Source organism: Squalius cephalus (assembly GCF_949319135.1).
Source record: "Squalius cephalus genome assembly, chromosome: 17".
NCBI classification, from domain to species: domain Eukaryota; kingdom Metazoa; phylum Chordata; class Actinopteri; order Cypriniformes; family Leuciscidae; genus Squalius; species Squalius cephalus.
Window position 1 is genome coordinate 20,486,671 of NC_137138.1, and position 20,228 is coordinate 20,506,898.

General features: G+C 36.2%; 1 protein-coding gene across 2 annotated transcripts in view; it reads left to right on the top strand.

Annotated features, from left to right (window-relative positions):
* Nucleotides 1–562: 562 nt before the first annotated feature.
* Nucleotides 563–20,228, top strand: part of tenm2b (teneurin transmembrane protein 2b) — a 253,318-nt gene continuing 233,652 nt past the window's right edge. For both annotated transcript variants that reach the window (XM_079898743.1, XM_079898744.1), the window contains exon 1: nt 563–902. The gene's annotated coding sequence lies outside the window, so the exon portion shown is untranslated. The remainder of the gene's footprint in view (nt 903–20,228) is intronic.

Sequence of the window (20,228 nt, forward strand, 5' to 3'; positions counted from 1 at the left end):
GAACAAGAAAAAATGTAGGATGGGACTTGATTTTGCCCATCGGAAATTGAATCATTGGATCGTTTGCTGTTGCTGTGATCTCATGTGAGTCACAGGATGTCCTGCCCTTGGACCAGTGAACTCATTATTAAAAAAAAGAAGATATGTTGCAGCAAGAGGGAGGGGATGTTATTATGATTAAAGATTATGAGAGCACGTGAATTAAAAAAATAATGCACAGATTAATCATTTATAATAAATACTGAAAATCTAAAAAAATATTGCTTTCTTGCAAATTAGGGAAAAAAAAAGAGTCATAAACAAATATTAAAGTAAGTAACAAAAAAACAAAAACAAGAAACAAATATTAAAGCAAGTAAGTAAGTAAGTAAGTAAGTAAGTAAATAAATAAATGAAGGAAAGGAAGGCACTACAGGATTTTAATTTGTTTTCATCTGGCAGTTCCAGGCTTCCAAACCTTGAAGTACTAAAAATGTCTAAAATAATATACAGGTTCAGTTAGTCTAAGATGATACACAAATTCTCCCACAGTGATACCTCCACAGAGCACCAACAACACTTGGAGCAACACTCTGACTGGTTTAGGCAAACATCTCCTAACCCTCCCTCTGATTATCACAGCTCCACGAATGACAACATTTACACATGTGCTTGCTCTACTACTTAACCATTCGCCTTGCCCGAGACACCATGGACATCCACATCGGAATGGGTTGTTTGTTTTAGTTTTCTAGGTCCTCCTCGACGGACATCACCAGTACGGGTTTGTTCTGTAGCGTTAGAGACAGAATGAAATAAGTATCTGAGTGGAACGAAGAAACAGCGCGAGAACAAACACTCCGACGTGAGCGAGGACAAAAACTTCACAAGAAGAGAGAGAAAAGATGTGGTTATAAGAACGGGTAAATATTCTTAATTTATTTATTTTTTCTAACTGTCAGTCTAAATTCCTTCACTGCTATATCAGTACGGCTGTGCGCGCGCGCGCGCGCGTGTTTTATCTCATCCGCAGTAGCGGTGCTCGCATACTAACTAATATGCTGCAGTGAACGTGCATAATAACGCATTCAAGGGCCTAAACAACAATAATTGTGTCTTGTATTATTATTTGACAACTCCACCGCTGTCTATATTCGCAGACGTTCAGAGTGCTGCTGAAGGAGACAGGTAAACTAAGTGTTTTCCAGATTTGTGTTTTTCTCGTTAAGATGAACTTATAAAGTCTGGCCATTCTCTCACATATTGACAGTTTAAAGATAAGATGTGTTCTCTTATGCATTATGTTACTAAGTAGCCTAGGTTATTTTGCATGTAGCCTATTAGTCATGGTTGAAATGTGAAGATCTGAAGAACATTTGCATACTTTGTTGACTGGATGATAAGAAGCATTTCAGTTTGGACTCAGGTAATGTGCATGTTGCGCTTTTGGCATTCGCTGTTAGCTGCTTGTTTCTGTGTATAAAGCTTTGGTGGTCAGTTGCCTCAGTAAAAGCTTCATTTATCACCACCTTTGACACATCCATCATGTTAGAGCCTCTATTGGGAAAGTGCTGTTTCTTAAAGGGATAGTTCACATAAATATTCTGTCATTATTTACCCACCTCTATGTTGTTCAAAACCTGTACGATTGTTGTAGAACACAGTTTTGAAGCCGTGGTTGGACATTTTTTACACATTGACAGCGCATAACATACATTTTATAGTTATATCTTTATCTGTAAATGTTAGAAAGTCAAGTTATTATTTCCATTTTACATAAAGGCTTGTCTTGACAGCATGTAAATCTATGTTAAAGTCAACATGAAATAGAAGTTGTGATAGTGTTTTATTCCATATTGGATGTACAATCTTCTCGAACAATAAAAAATGTGGGGTGGGACTTGATTTTATCCCCCGGGTATCAATTGGATCGTTTTGTCTTGCTCTTGTTGTGATCTCATGTGAGTGACTTGTTGTCTCGCCTTCGCTCCAAAAATAAATAATCAGAGAATATGTTGTTATTGCAAGAGGAAGGGGAAGTCATTTTGATTAAAGATTTCGAGGGCACATGCATTTAATTCCACAGATAAATGATTTGCAATAAATACTACACTATTCCATATAAAAAGAATTGTCAATTTTGACTTCATTGTGAGATTTTATACATTACAGTATTTTACTTTAAATGTAGGTTGTCAGACATTAAGTACAGGTTTAAAATTCTGCATGTAGCACATGAATGTAATTGCATTTTTATGAGAAACAGTAAAGGGAGTATTGTAATAGGTTATGCAAATTGTCTACTGTTCAGTTGAGTATGTGTTCCTTGTACCATTTGTGCTTTTGTTTTTCATTTTTAATGCAGTGATTTTTACTTCTGCGTAAAAAAAATGTTAAGCAATCAGATTTTTTAAACTATATTTATATTTGAACCCTTTCTGTAAACTAAAGCATATCCTACATAGTTTTCGAACCTTCAAATTACGCATTGGAGCCAACATTGGGCAGGATGTAGAATAACATTTATTTTTAAATAATGAATTCAAATTAATACACTTTTTTTAATTAGAAAACTCTATGCACCTATTCCATCACTCTCTCTTGTTATGCTGTAGTTTAAGTTGAAACAGTCCAGCACAGACATCAATTCGAAGTATTGTGCAGTGTTTTTATTTATATAAAGATCACCAAGCAAAATAACAGCTGAATGACTACCACAGACAAGAGTAAGTAACTCACTAATCTCAGAGAAAAAGTGGAAATTTTGGAGGTCGGTAAATTAAGATTACAGCCAGTGACGTTTGGCCAGTCATTTTCAGCGCTAGGTATTCAAATTCTGCAACATCATGAAACTCGATCTTGAATATTTTAATAGTCTCTAGGCAAACTACAGGCATTCAGTCTCACGGCAAACTACAGGCAAAATACAGGCATTCAGCATCAGTGAAGGCACCTTAACTCAACATGTAACTTTTGCTACTCACTCCAGGGGTCATATCCTGGATCTCATATGTACATCTGACTTATAAAATATTCTTGTTAGTGGCTCTGATTTTACTTTCTCAGATCACAAACTCATAAACTTCAGTTTTAGTTTTCCAATATCTATATCACCACTGAAGAAAATGCTCACCTATCGTAAAATCAATTCTGTGAATCCGTCTTCTTTCTCTGTTTCAATAAGGGCTTCAACCTTGTCATCTAATGGTCCGTCAGAAATCTGCTGTATTTACAATAATGCTTTTTCTCAAATACTTGAGAGGCATGCTCCTGTTAAAATTAGACTGGTTCCATCTACTCGTGGCTCACCCTGGTTCACTCCTGAACTTCGAACGATGAAAACGGAGGGTCGCCGCTAGAAGACTATACAGGAAAACTGGACTCATTGTGCACTCTCTGGCTTTTAAAGAACATTTGCTCAACTACCGTACAGCCCTCAACGATGCAAGATCCTCTTATTTCTCCTCTACCATTAGGAATTCCATGTGCAGGCCCAAATCACTCTTTGCTATGGTTAACAAACTCACTAACCCACCACAACATGTTATTTCGGGGCTCTGGGGTGCTTGTGAATAACTTTTTCCAATTCTTTTCAGACAAATTGAAGTCAATCACTGAATCCATCACCAAAGACACCCCTCATACAAGTGACTCAAATGTTAATTTGATGTTATCTGATTCAGCTCACTCAACAAACTCTCTCTCTGCTTTTACTCTGACTACTCCTGTTGCCATATGTGATCTAATTGTGAAGTCTAATTCCACATCCTGCCGGCTTGATCCTACACCTACTGTTTTGCTTAAGATGTGTGTCCTCGAGGTTGCACCCTTCATAACACATAGCCTATGATAAACTGTAGTTTGGCTTCCACCATTGTCCCAGCAGAATTAAAAATGGCTGCGGTGACCCCCATTCTTAAAAAAAAACAGGCCATGACCATCTAAACATGGACAATTACAGGCCAATATCTAATTTAGGATTCTTAAAGGAGAACTCCGGTCAATTTTAACATTGAGCTCATTTTTTTGTAAATTTGGAGTGCTGTCAGTACAGAGAACAACGACAAAAATCAGTGTTGCCTACACCGTGTTATCCTCTTTTTAAAATTTGCACCCTGTTGACTTAAATGGGGCAAGTTTTAGACCTGCTTTTAGCCTCTTAACATCCTTGATGTGTCATTACAAGTGCCCAGCCATGTGAGTGATTCCTTCAGAGTGAACGCGGGTGAATCTGACTGCAGTAGATGTGAAAGATATGAATAAAAATGATGTTATTTCAGCCAGCGCACATACCTGTATTTACATCCTGTTTTCGGTTGAAGTCCACAGTAGTCAATTGTCGAGTTCGGGCGCATGATCGTACGTACTAAACCTATGCGCGTGAACTCGACAATCGACAAGTAGTTTTAAATCAGATGAAACTCAGATGAAACAGCCTCAACATTCCCAACACGACTGATGAGGTAAACAGCAGTAACATTGTGCCATGAACGAAGTTACAAACATTTACCATGAATGTACTGTAGTAATTTACTACGGTTTGGGCAGAAATGTGGAATATTTATACTGAATACTATTTTATAGTAATTTAAATTGCTTGCAGTAGATTAATTAGGTGGGTAGAGGAATATACAATTTATTTTGTGAAGCGTTTTTACCTGTGTTTAGACCTGTGTTTATTTTGTTATACAGTGGTAGTGAGTGAGTAGCCATGCATGGTTTTACCTGTGGTTATCAAGTCTCAATGTCAGAATATTTTAATTTAAGCCTATAATAATTATAATTAAAATAATTCTTACCAATAGCTATGATCTTGTATAATTCATATTTTTGTACATAGCTGTAAATAAGTTATTTATTAAAGACTCATAAATCTGCATGCTGTTGGATACCACATTTCCAAGTAAATACAATACTTTTTTAGGTTTACTTTAGCTTATTTATTGATACTGTTATTTTTATGTAATAAATAATGTTTCAATAAATAAGTTAAACCCACCGGCCCTTCTCAACATTTCAATTTCATAATCCGGCCCTCGAATGAAGCTAATTGAATAGCCCTGGTTAAGGCATTAAATGGTCTTGCCTCCATATCTGTCTGATCTACTTCACTCTTACCGCCATGCCTGGTCCCTTAGATGCAGCTGAACTCGGTTTATTGTCCATCCCTCGTTTCTGGTTGTCTACTGTGGTGGAAGGTCATTTAGTGTTAATGATCCTAAATTATGGAATTCACTACCCCTTACACTTCATAATATCTCATCTGTGGCTACATTCAAGACTCAGCTAAAAACATATCTATTTAACATGTATTTTGGATAATGTCACTATATGTGTCCTTATGTGATTGTAATGTGTGTGAGGGTGTGTAAATGTATTGTAATGTACAATGTAAAGCGACCTTGAGTTACGGAAAGCCGCTATATAAATAAAACTTCTTCTGCTATAACAAAAGGCATCCTGCATGGAAGATTATAGCAATAGAAGGAGCTTATCCACTGTATTTTCACAACAGGTAGTAGATTATCATCAGTTTTTCAACATTTCTAACAATTGCTAACCACCCATCAGATTCACATTAGAGAAAGTGACTCCATTTTAGTGCCTTATACCTGTCACTTTAATTACACCTTTTTTGAAAAGCCTTACTACAGCAAATGAAGGCTTGAAATGAGGCTGTATCTGATTGCATTGCAAAACAACACAGCAAAGCAGGTGGACAAGTGATTCATTCTGTTCTTCTTGTTTGCACATCGCTGTCCTGACTAATAGCAACTGTTCCTTAAGATGTTGTGTGTCAGTGTTATGTATTCAACTAGGGCTGCAGCTAATTATTATTTGTTTGCTAATTAATCTGTTGATTATTCTTTGATGAATCAATCCGATAAAAACAGTATTTTACATTCTTTTTTTGTGTGAAAAATAAATATTCCACACCACGCTGCGAGTTCTCATCTAATACAGTACGCAAATTTAATATGTGTACGTATGTATGCAGGGCCTAAAACCTGCCAGAAAATTTACTGGATATAAATATTTTTTACTTGCCGTGAAACTATTTTTGCAAAAACAGACAGTTACAACACAATTTTAGATACCGGTGAAAATTCACTTTTCAGATACAGAAATTTAATAAAGTAATCAAATGTAAAATAACACTGCATAGTCTTCACTGTAAAAAAATAAACAGAGATTAATCCATATTAAAGTTACAAAAGTTATTCAGTCAAGAGCAGTGAGTGATTTTGTCTTTGTCCTTTGCTGTTTGATTAACTTTAAAAACACAAACAGCAGCAGGATTATTAGGATGCTGTCACTTTAAGAGCTAATGCATGGATCCAATATAATGATACACATTTACTATTTACGTTCCCTTAAGACATAACTGACTATGTTTACCAGATCATTTTTGACATCATTTTATATGAATTTATCAGTTCAAGTGCAAGAAGGCATTTAACAAGCTTAATTCAGTATTCACACACTGTCTGATGCGGCTTTTTTGGGTGCGCGCATTGGATGTTTGCACACAGGAAACCTCCAAAACAGCACTCGATTAACACGCTTGAATATTTAAATTGGCATGGCTTAAACATTTGTGACGACGCAGCACAGTTGCAAGCATCGTTTACATTTGTTCATGTTCATGTTCTCACAACATTGCATTGTTAGAATTCATAAAAATGTTATCGGCCAACTGCCGATTGACATAGTTTCACATGCTCACCAAAGCCAATTTTTACTTGCATTTGGTGCTTGGCAAGTCATAATTTTAGGTCCTGTTTTAGGGCTGCACGATGTATCGTTTAGCATCGATATCGCGATGTGTGCATCCGCGATAGTCACATCGAAGGATGTGCTATGTCAAGTATAGGGTTCATAGTTGATCGATTCCAGTTCGGAACACATGTGATTCGCGGATTAATTGAAAAGTTTAACCATCATTGAGTGAAAGTTTCATTTGAAAGTTGAAAGTTTGAAATCATTTGCATGTGTTTTTAAGTCCTGTCAGATTAAACATCAAGCCCAAGAAGACTGGAACTTGCACGCATAGAGCTGCGCAGATAGCATGTGAACACCAAATTCTGGTCTCTTTCTCTTTCTTTTCAGCTTGAACAGACACGTGCATGCAAAAGTCAAAGTCAAAATGCCTGTCTCAGTGAGTATCCTCATAAACACAGCCGGTTATGTGTTGTAAACAAGAAAACGGATGCATATCATGATTATATTTGTTCCGTGCATTCGTCTTAAAGTGACAGCAGCCCATTAAACCCGCATTAAACCCGAGACCTTTGGTGGCAATGGTTCTACAATCTACTTAGACCTACAGTGCTTTTGAGAAATGCTGCCCTGGGGTGCGTTTCCCAAAAGCATCGTTGGCCAACTATGTTCGCAAGTTCCATCGTTATCAGCATAGTTCAACGAGTTTCCCGAAACCATCGTTACGACGAACATTTACAAACAGCATCGCAAAATTGTGTGGTTGGAACGACAGCTCTCCACCTGTGGTTTGAAGTATAGCTTCTAGTTTGCATGACATGTGGACTTAATAAATCCTTATCTTGAGCCAAATATGCAAGCTGACATTCAGTACAACCTGTGTCTTAAATTTAGAATACATAAAAAATGTAATTTACGTCTTTTAGTTTGTCAAGAGATTTAAAGCACCATTTAAAGACTGCGCATGTGTGAATGTGCTCGACTATGTAAGACCGAGCCTATGATTGAATCTGGAAATAAAGCAAAATAACTGAGAAAAATTAGAAATAGTCCTCAAATGCCATGTCTGTAATTTATATCAAAACATCTAGCGTTAATTCGAACTCAAACAGTTTCATTAAAAGAAGGTATTACTCCACCACGTGCGTGACATCATTAGCCAACGTGGTTGAACGACCAATTTGCGACAGTATGGTTTCGGGGAACATTCGTGACTAGCTGTTGATTTCTTCAACAATGCATCACACTACGGTAGTTAAGCAGCGAGTTACGTTGTTGTTCGGGAAACGAACCCCAGAACAGAAACAGGTGCGGGAATAATCAGAAACGAATGACCAAGGAACACAGGTATTTATAATTCTGTTAAAAAGGTTGCAAATATGTACTTTATACAATAAAAACAATTATCATTATATGTTACATGTAGAATTTTAGTTAAATATGGTCCAGATTTAACATCCAACAACAAATATTTTATATTTGTAATATTTAGTCATATTGACAATATAGACAATATAGTCATTGTATTCAGTCCATTTTAGAATGCATTGACCGATGTAGACTGATTACACAAATGATAGTAATTTCATTACCACTTTTTAACTCTTTTGTTGCTGCAGTATATTCAGTAGCTTAGGGAGTCGGGCTCTTCGTCTCATCGTCATGCATGACATCCGCAGCAGCTTTGCATGCCCTGTCACAAGCAACTCACCTGGGAAACTCATACAGCTACGTCTCAGAACGGCACCCTATCAACTGAACAGCTTACATCAAATTACAATGCATGAGTGTGGGCGACTTGTGTAAACATATCTCTGCCGAGGGAAGTGAATATGACATTTTTATGTTAAGAGCATTGCCCCGGCATTCCAGGGTCTTACAGATGTAGCCAGCTATTCCCTGAGCTCTGCAGATTAGAGGATTAAGAGATATAGCCTAGAGTTTGTGCAATATCCATAATGCCGCAACGGTAACACAGACACTGGTGGAAAGCGCGCGGCACGCGTCTCTCTAATGCGCCAAGAGACATTCACGACTGACCTCTGTGCCTGTGGCTTTGTATTTTTGGACTTTTGCTGACTGACCCACTTATTTGTCTGTGGTATCCCTGTTTTGTTATTTGAAAATACTACAGCTGAAAGCCACAGTCAAAACACAAAAACTATACAAGGAAGATCGGGGCTATGGTTTATCACTTTCTTCCTCCAGCTTCAATTTCTGTTTCTGTATAGGCACATACCTTGAAGACTAATAAGCCTGGACATTTGCATAGAAATACAGTTCATCGAACACACGTTGACCCTTTAACGTGTCATGTTGTTATAATGGAATCTGCTATTTAAATATTTTTTTGAATTTTAAAAAGTAAAACAATAATGCAACAAAATAATTCAAGAAACAGTTAATGAACTGAATTCAATTGCAACATCTAAAATGCATGTAAAAACTTATAAAAATGTGAAAACACAATCCTCTTAGACATGCATTTGTCTGCCAGACAAACAAACATTTGTGACAACTAGCCCCTGTCTTCTCTATACATTCATTTCAGAGTTTGGTTCGATTCTGTTGTGTTGGCTTGCAAATCAAGAAATCCATTCGGCTTTATTTGTTAAGCACTCATTAGAGCTGGGAACAGGTTTTTGAATTAAGACTGGCTTACTTCTAGCCTTGAAAGCCAAACTTTTCATTTGATTTCACACTTTTATTCAATCCTTTGTACTAAATGAACCTTTGAACTAAATGAAGTAGCCAGTGAGCTTAAATTTCTGATCAGATGCACTGATTGCTTTTCTCATTTGCATCGTTTCTAAGGAGCGAGACTAAGAACTCTTCAGACAAAGGACAAAATCAAATGCAGCATGATACTCAAACAATAGAGAATTTGATGATGCATCACCCGCTTCCAGATTGTAGTTTGTTTGGAAGGCGTTTGCCATGGAAACAAGGTTCTGCTTTCATGATGATTTCTTAAGAGTTATTAAGATTAAGTCAACACAGTCCAAACTTCAGTATTAACATAAGAGTCATTTGTTTGATAAACCATTTGTTTAACTGTTCAAATCGAAAGATCTCTTTTTGCCAAGTGACTACGAACAGCATGCAAGTTGATCTAAAATGGGGGAATAGTAGTAATGTCCCAGAACCCTAAGCTGGATCCCTGTTCCTCATGTAATGGATTTTAAAGATCATTTTAGCTCATCTTAAATGCTCTTGTCACCTGTGAGATAATGGCAGACTAGTTTTATCATTTGTACAATTAGTCCTGCCATCTCAGGAGGCTTCATAATGATCCTTTTAAATCAACTTATCCCAAGAAACCGACAAGGAGTCTGGCCTTGGAGGTAATGGAATATTGTCTAAGTTAATAAAAGCATGCAATCAATTATTCGTGCTGGCTGTAAGTTGAAAGTAACTACTGAAAAGAACAGCGATTTCCTCTTTTTCTTGCTCTTGGTCATAAAGTAATAATTGAAACCCCATTTAAAGAAGTAGGGTTGCTAAAAATTCTTTGACTTTTGTAATATGTCACCAGTGAAAAAGAGAATTAGGAGACTGCTCATAGTGGATTCATTGCATTATGGCTCTGTGGCTCATTTTTCCTTTTGGTACATGTCCAGTTGATCTACTTTTTTCTACTTCTGTCTTTTTCGTCACCTTTCTCACCCTTCTTTCCAAAGCTCTGTATTGTATTGAAACTGAGTAGCTATATTGTTTTAAACTAGTTTGAAAAGCCTATGACAACAGGAGCTATAGCACCAAGCAGAAATACTGAAATATCAACACTCTTTTCTGATATTTAGATTGTATTGATCAGACAGCAAATATATGCATGTTTGCGTTTGCACCATGTAATGGTTATGTCTCTGAAATTTACTTTTAACATTATGTTTAAATTGATTTTTATTATTTGGCAAAATATTTTATAAAGAGGTTATTAAATAAAGGTTAATAAAGTTATATGCAGCAGTATAAAGGCAAGAATTGCTAAATGCTTAACTGTGGGCAGTTATTGTTATAGAAATATGACTGATTTAATTTGTCGACTTAATTACAGTGCATTAGGGTTGAATTAAGAAAAGTGTCATATGATAGACAATCCTTGTTATTAGGATGATGAGAGCAGATTTGCGGTGCTTTGTTTTTTGGCTATTAGCAGCTTTATGATTATTAGATTTGTCAGGAGAGTGACATACATTGTGAGCGGTGGGCCAGGTGTTGGATCTTTCTAGAACAAAGTAATGAAGAATGGCAAATTACTGTTGACAACAAAATAAACTATGGAATCACGTTGCTTAATACCTGTTATTTGTGTGATTCAGAATGGCTCATTTGTAAGTTTTGAGTGACTACTGAATGAAAGGTGTTTTTGTGAGGGTTGAATTGGCTATAGGTAATTCTTATGTGGCAGGTTGTCAGTCATTGTCTGATGGTTTAACATTGTGATGGATCATAGTCCATCACAGAAAAGGAAAAAGGCTTAAAGCACCATGAGTAAATTCTCGAATCATAATGCATTCATCTTACGGAACACCTTAATATCCAAGACATTATCAGTACTTTTCATTAAAGTCAAACTGTTTCATTTCAAATTACAATCTCGCTGGAAATATACATACAATCTGACAGCTTGACTTTGTGTCACTAATGGATTTTTTTTTTGCAACTGGCTTGATAATGAACTCTTAAAGTTTTGACAGCTCATGATTTACATACATTTTTGTAGCTCCAGTTGCAGTTTGCAGTTGATGTCATTCTAACTAACTTGTTCTCTGGTGCACACCAATTGGAACAAACCATCAAAAGCTGAAAAGGAGAAAAGGAGCATCATGTTCTTACTTGTGGATAAACCAACATTAAAAAAATTTAGTTTAAGAAATTGTTACAGAACTAAACCGAGGTGACAGCTAACAACACTGACTGCCACCATGCAGAGAAAGCATTTCAGTACATTTCTTCCTGAACACCCTAAAATTATAATTGCCTGGGAAAACAGCTACATGGCAGCTTGAGAGACACAGCCCCATTACAGATGTCATTTTCTGACCCATCACAAAGACCTGGCCAGAGGTGTTGTGGCCCATCATTTCCTGTTCTGCATTCAGGCAGTCCTATTAGGCATCTGCATCACCTGCAGACCTGATCCCGGAACAGAATGGAGCCTCTATTTTGTATAATGCCCTCTTATTTAATCCCTCACCCATACAGTTGAGCTCCATGGATGTTGGCAGAGGTCTTGTTCTGCTGCCCAGTTGCTTTGCTCCAGTTCTCCCCCAAACAAGGTTAGGCCCATGTTTACTGATCTTGTGAATGATGGTTCTCCTTTATTTGCTTGGGTCCCTCCAATGTTTTGTCTACATTACAACTTTTTAAAGCTTTGATTCAACTTCATTATTCATTATGTAGCTGTTGTGGAAGCATCTAATAAAGAATACCAGTCACAACAGCAATCGTTCTTCCCTCCACCATGTCTAAAGTTTATGGACCGCGTAGGGGTGGGCGATATGTTCAAAATCTTATATCACTATATGAGTAATTTTATTCCATGATAATGATACATATATATAGTATATCTCACTATATAGTCATTTTTTATAATATACATTTTTGTATGAATTTTGTATAATATATACAATTTTGATACCATAGACATTTCATATATGTTGTCAGGCTTCCCAGAGTCCCTAAATGTTTTCCCTGTCTATTTAGCCCTGCTGTTTGCAGCTTGTTGGATGTCACTAACATGTTGTGGTAGTTTAGCCATCAGTGGCCTAAGAGAACTGCTATTTGCCCAGCTCTAATGGCCCTGTGCATTTAGTGGACCTCATCTCCAGAGTCATTTCCTTGCTTCAGAGGCAGTGGGTAGGGGTTGCTCACATATGCATATTTAAAAGTTTTGCGTGTTTATGTATTTATTCTGCACGCTTGTGGACAGATCTGTTCAGACGAAGCTCCGGCATGTTTCAGTGGCTTTATGGATTCCTACGCGGGTGTGTTCTGTCAACCGGCAAACTATCCGATGTTAAATGGTTGGGTTTGCAAAAATAAACTTGAGCACACACACACACACACACACACACACACACACACACACACACACACACACACACACACACACACACACACACACACACACACACACACATACACACACATACACAAGTGCATACAAGATATTTAAGAGCAGAAAGCGAGTGTTCAATTAGCAGTAAATAAAAAATAAGAGCAAGTTAGTTTGTGTGTGTGTATATACAGTATGTTTGTATTAGCCTTGACTCTTTTTCCTGTTTCAGAGCCTGAGAGCAACCAAGCATGGTGCATTTCATCAGCCTCTAATGGTGCACCATTGCTTTTTTCACATTAACAAATTATTAATTTACTTATAATAAATCACCACATAAATAAAGAACAAGAAAACTTTCACACTTCACTTGATGTATCACATTTCAGCGAAGGTTTTTAATGAGTTCCACCATTTCAGGGGGTAAAAAAACAAAAAAAAACTTGTTTGAATAGACTTTTTTAATTGAAAACCCATTTCCACAACATAAAACTGCAGGTTGGAGGACCAGCTGGTGGTGGGGCTGGGTCTGGCTCGCTTGGCAGCTCGCTGCCACTGAAATGGAGAATTATTGTAAAACAGAAGGGATGAAGAAGCACATGCCAGAGGGTGATCAGATCATGGCTCCCTTTTTTTGCCCGACTGCTTCAGAAGTCTCATTCAGCTCTGAAACTCTCAGAGCTAATGCTCCATATGGCGAGCAGGACCTTTAGTGATCTGTCAGGCCACTTACCATCCACAGAGCAAGTTTCATATGTCCATTCTGCGGCCTTCGAGAGACTCTGGATCGCTGAACTGAGACAAAGAGCTGTTTGTTTTTAATAGTGGCGTAGACACTGATGTCTAATGAGCCCTTGGGGCTTAACAATTACACCAGCACTTGAATTAAGTTTAAATTAAGTTTTTAGATTACCTCAGTCATTTAATAGTGCAGTGTGAGTTGAGACTGAGAGGTGTCGGCAAAGCTGATATCAAACCTGAAGTTTCACTCATGATCCAATTATGATACTGATGTAGGTCAATGACATATAAGAGTATCCATGATAAAGAAAATTAAAAAAATCTAGTTCAAAACATGTTTAAGTTCTTAGAAATGCACTTTGAATTCATGTTAGTTTCATGTGATTTGCAAAACTTTAATACCATTTTTTAGAAAATGAAATTGAATAAAAATATCACGTGGTCTGACCATCAAGTAAAAAGTAATAACATATTTTCCTCACAACTTGAATCATCAGTGTGCAAGAAAAACTACAACTCAAGCACACAATCTTTATTTTCACAATCATTATTTTGCGAAATAATAGGATCAGTAATATCTTTTTCTTTTGTAAAGAAATGTATGCTTTTATTTAGCAAGGATATGCTAATTTGATCAAAAGCGACATTAAAGACATTTATAATGTTACAAAATATTTCTATTTGAAATAAATGCTGTTCTTGAACTTTCTATTCACCAAAGAATCTTGAAAAAATGTATCACGGTTTCCACAAAAATGTTAGACTAATTGAATGAGTGTGTATGAGCCACTATATTCCAGTGATCACTCATCATCACTAGGTCATGGAAAACACACCAGTACAGAGGTATACATCTCATACATCTCTTTTGGTGTAACTAGAATACCCTATAACATTTCCCATATTTTTAAATGGCCTGCAAATGTTTATGAGTGTGAAATATCTTTAATTTAACAGCATGAGGTTAATGCTCCGCAGTTTAATAGGTTCATAACACAGATGTCTTTTTCTTAAATTAATCTACAGAAGATCTTTGTGTGCACTGTGGCGTGCTGTGTGCGTTTGTGCTATGATGTGTTCAATCTGGAAATTGCTATATATATATATTTCCATATATATATAGTAGACAATGATGAGGTCAGCTATACGTTAAAAGACTCTAGTTCCAGGCCTTCTGTAGTCCCTTGTATTGGGCCTCAAAAAATTTATATTTTGATAAGAGGCTTTTATGGCTTTTTTTCTTCAGACACATTGGGGAAAAGAGACTTTGACTTTGCTCAGCATGCACATTAAATGTGAAAATGTGTGAATTGAGTGAGACAGTCAATTCTATTCTAGTCTATTGCGCTTTGTGTGTTCAAACCACATTGTTCGTCTTTTTTTTGTCATTCAGTCGTTCGATCTACAGGCAGTTTTAATATAGCATTTACCATGATTGTAGCTAAGGTGATAGATATGAACCCCTTGCCGGTAACTTTTGCTTAATGTGAGAGCCAGGCAATGGAGAGAGTAAGTCATTTTTCAGCACGGTCAAGTACTGCATTTAAATAGCCATTTTCTCTTCTGTAATTTCCAAGGCATTAAAATGGCTGACTGCTTCATTACTTGAGTAGAATCTGATCACTTCAATAGGTTGTATCTTACTGCTCTCCAGGGCAATCTTCCAAATAATGGCGCAGAGGCCTATCTTTCTTTTGTTCCTATCTATTTCTCACTCTCTCTCACTTTAGTAGTCTCATTCCTTTACCTCACTAGACAAATGTAATCATGACATTTAAATGAATGAAGTTGGCCAGTGTAAGTATTACAGTAATTGGTTGTAAGTGAATAAATCTGAGATGGATACCAGCACTAAGCCGGAGGAAGTGGGTGGATGGATGGATATGATATACCAAGTTCTGTCATGAAACTAGATGGCGCAGGCTGATGCGTCCTTAACGCAACCTGCTGACAATCACATTGCTAACTACATGGTACAATCTGATAGGTTCACGTTGCATTTGTAGCCAGTGAGCTTGTAGCTCAAAATTTAAATAGTCGGTCAGTGATTGCTGTAGCAGTTTGTAGTGCATTTTCAGAGTTTCTCTGAAACCCTCCACCTTCCACAGCTCCACCTGTATAGATCTGCTATGGGTAATTTCATGTGCGAAGAACGGACTGAAATTTAAGCCATTATTCACTGATGTTATGTTGCCCTCCATTTAGTCTGGGCCAATCTGTGTAGTAAACTGGAGGTCTGATTGATTTCTGTCACACCAAATGGCATCTCCTTCCCTCCCAAAACTATATTTACGCTATCCACTCTTTCCTTCAGTCATCTTTTTTTGCTCTCTCAAACACAGCTGCTCTCACGCTGGCCATTAGCATGCTGAGAGGGTCTCAGGCCTGATAAAAATGCTGATTTATAGACCGGGATGAACATTAATCCCTGATTGCTCTGTAAATTGAGTCTTATGAAATGAATTATGTCCCAGCTTTATAAGGGCGATAAAAGAGTCCCCTGACACTTCAGACGCAGATGTGTAATGTGCTCCTGACTACCTTAACATGTTCTCTTCATATTTACACATGTAAAAAAATATTAGGAAGATGAAAAGAAAATGGATGTGTATGCACCAAAGATTACCAGCTAGCAGAACACAGTCCAGATCTGGACCCGAGTTTGGTTCTACCTGGACCACAAATTAAAATAAATACGTTTATTTATGCCTTTTTTTCCCCCCTTTCACATGAAGAAGCAGAGAATCGGAAGCTATGTATATAACATGAAATCCAAGTTAAATAAAGAGTCTTTTGATAAACAATGTGAAATTAACACACACTTTGTAAACAACCAGTCAGAGCATGAAATGACGTAATGATTTTTCTGAAACAATTTGAATACAATTAAAAAAAAATTGTTGTTGTTGAAAAGGATGCACTGAATTGATTAAAAGTGACAGTAAAGACATTTACAATGTTACAAAAGATTACTATTTCAAATAAGTTATGTTTCTCATAGTTATCACATTAATAATTAATAATAATAAGATAATAATAAACATTGATAATAATAAGAAATGTTTCTTGAGCAGCAAATCAGCATATTAGAATGATTTCTGAAGGATCATGTGACACTGAAGACTGGACTAATGATGCAGAAAATGAATCTTTGCCACCAATAAATTACATTTTAAAATATATTTAAATAGAGAACTGTTATTTTAAATTGTAATAATATTTCACAATATTACAGTTTTTACTTTATTTTGTATCAAATAAATCCAACCTTGGTGAGTATAAGCAACAGAATTGCAATTACGATTGTACAATTATAAAGTTTGTATCACAAATGTTTGACATTGCATCTTTGTATCTGGAGGAATAGTCTTCAAATTTAGTCAAACATTTTCCACATATTGTTGTATGTTTTAGGGGCAGTGATTTTATAGCATTTTTTTAAACTCTTATTGAGCTGAAGCCAAATGAGCTGGAAGTGCCTGCTGTTTTCCTCAAGCCGTGGTGTCATCCACTTAGTCTTAGAGTATGACTGTGCTTCTTTGAGAGTTCAGCATTTCGAGAAGAAACTCACTGCTCATGCTTTAATGAGACATCATGAGCCTGCACACGTACTTTTGTATTTTAAGCTGTCAGAAGATAAAAAGCTGAATTAAGTATTGTTAATGTATTTTACTCCAGAGATCCTTCAATCCTCTGTTTGGAGAAAAGCAATTAAATGTATCAAAGCCAAACGTCAAAGAAGATTGTCAAATGTTACATTTAATGTCACAAAAGAATAACTATTAATTAACACCATTCATCATTTTCACATTTTTAGAACACAACATAATTAAAAAAGTTAATAAGTTGAGTATAGGTATTTATTTCATGAATCAAGTCTGCAAATGATCAAGACGTGCCATTTCAATTAGATCAATTTAGAATGAGAGTGTGAAATGCAATGTTCCCTTTCGAAGGGAACTTCAACAATACGTCATCGACGTTATGGGGAACGCCGATGACGTATTGTCTCGTTCCCTGTTCTCAGGGAACAAAGGTTACATTTGTAACCTGAGATGTTTTCTTCTAAGTATATCAAGAGCAGGGCTCTGTTACTATTTTGAAATACACAAGTCAACAAACATGTTTACATTTCATTTTCCAGAAGGACTGATAAAAAAACAGATGTTGCTTATAGCAAAAAACATAGATCCTGTATGCAGTTAAATTTTTTTTTTTTTTTTTCAATTTCTTTATCCTATTTGATTTTAAATGGCCATATATATATATCTATATATATATATCTATAGTTCCCCCTGTGGTGAAAATCAAGCTTTTAAAGTTGTTTATATGTCTATGTGGTTGTTACGACCCTTCACTGTTTTTAAAAGTCTAGGAAATTAGAAGGGGAACATTAAGCCACCCCTCAGCACCATTACCATTAAAACACTGGGAAAGTGAATAAGACCATCGAGAAACAGCAGAACATGTGAACAAATTTATTATATGCAATGACCGGCCAAAAAGATATTTTAAATATATATATGTATGTATATATATATATATATATATATATATATATATATATATATATATATAAATAACAAAGAAAAAACAATTTAAGCAAAGAATTATTATTTACAATCAAAACGAAAGAAATTACACAAAAAAACCCCAGCAAATTATATTGTACCAGACCTGGGAAGGAAAAAGGGAAAATCGGACAGTGTCAACACAAAGAAAAGAATAAAACAAAAATAATCTTTCTAAACCATTTCAACTAACCTATCCAATACAAAAGAAAAATGTAGAAAGAAAAGTCTTCGACGTCCGAGACGTCGTATACTTCCCTACTCTACCTATCAAAACAAAAATTACAACAAATGGCACATGCCCCTAAACCTAGTGTATCTAAACAAAATAAATCAAAACTAAGTGTGCACGATGTACGTCACGTGACATAACTTACCTATCCCCTTTTCCTTTATCCAGCCCAAACACAGTGTTACCACTCTCAAATATTCAATAATAAACGAAATAGGACGGCAAAGTAATTTGATTTCACATGACAATAAAAGCACACTAACAAAGCTTGATAAGTTATAACCCAAAATAAAATCCAACAAAAACAAAACAAGCATAACAGAAAATACTAAGCGCACAATCACAGGTCAAGTTCACACACAAAGGGCCACTTCCTCTAGTGCGTTTGCGTGTCCTTTTATAGTTTCCCGGGCTTCCGGTTACAATATGATTGGATTTCGTCGTCTGACGTCAACACGCTAAACCCCTCCTCTCAAATGATTGACAGCAGAGATGAACCAATTAGCACGTCACCTAAGAGAAAGTAAAAATGGAAAACGGCAGAAAACAATACGGAGGAAAGAAAAACTAAAGAACACCCTAGCCATACATGTCACAAAATAACGTAACAGTGGTGTTTTTAATATGCTTTAAGACAAACCGTGTGCAAATTCATAAGTGAACACCATTGCTGAGTATTTTCTCTTTAAAACTGCAGTGAACCATAGACAGTCTCAAAAAACGCGGTTTGAAATCGCTGGTGTTTCTGACGTCACAAACTACACTGCAAAAAATGATTTTTTGGTGAAGTAAATACTACTGAAAATTTACTAAAATCTACTGTAATTTACATGAAAAAGTTAGTTCAGGCAAGAATAAAAAAAACTAAGTAAATTCCATATCAGTACTTAATTCAAGCGAGTAGAAATGAAAGCGTAAATATCAACTCAATAAAATTAAGTAAAAATTACTCAACTTTTCTGATACTGGGGTTCCCATCATGCACTGGACCTTGAATAATTAATGAGGTCCATTTTTCACTGGTTTCCAGCTGTATTTACACTGTTTTATCATTGCTTTTGTTGTCAGGATTAGTAACTTGCCATTTTGTGACATTTCGAGTAAATTTTGTTAAAATTACTTATTTTCTTTGTTACTTTCACTTAACTAGGTTAAGTAAAGTTTACTTAATTCCATATTCCATTAATTCCAAGTAAATTTAACTTAAAGATTTCTAATTAAAGCTACTGATAAATATGTTTAGGTTTTTCCTTGGCAAATCTTTGTAAATTTACTAGCATTTTCTGAGTGGAAAAAGTTGCCTAGCTTTTTTCAAGTAAATCCTACTCCAAATTTTTTTCAGTGTACCTTGTAACCAATCAAGTCAACGTGTGATCGTCAACAAGTGGATCTTTGAGCTGGTGTGAGTGTGGAGCTTGTGGAGGCGGGGCTAATTTGCATATTCATAGAACTGCGTATACTGAATGAGGCAGTGGTGTAGAGTTACATTCAAGCTATTTTAAAACATGAATCATTTTTTTTTCTCAAGGACAAAAACGTTTAAATATGTCATTTTGGTGATCAAAGATGAGTTTAAGCCAGGGTTCACCAATCTCGGTCCTGGAGGGCCGCTGTCCTGCAGAGTTTAGCTCCAACACACCTGTTTGAAAGTTTCTAGTATGCCTAGTGAGACCTTGATTAGCTGGTTCAGGTGTGTTTAATTGGGGTTGGAGCTAAACTCTGCAGGACACCGGCCCTCCAGGACCGAGATTGGTGAACCCTGGTTTAAGCGATAAAATTATTGACTACAGGGGGACTTTACTTTTTTTTCTGTATGAAACAAGAAACAGTTTGAGATTTTTCTTTTAAATGTATTTCATAGGATTCATGTAGTCTTTGCAAGAAGTAGGCGGTATGATTCATTGTCACTACACTGTTTTATAGC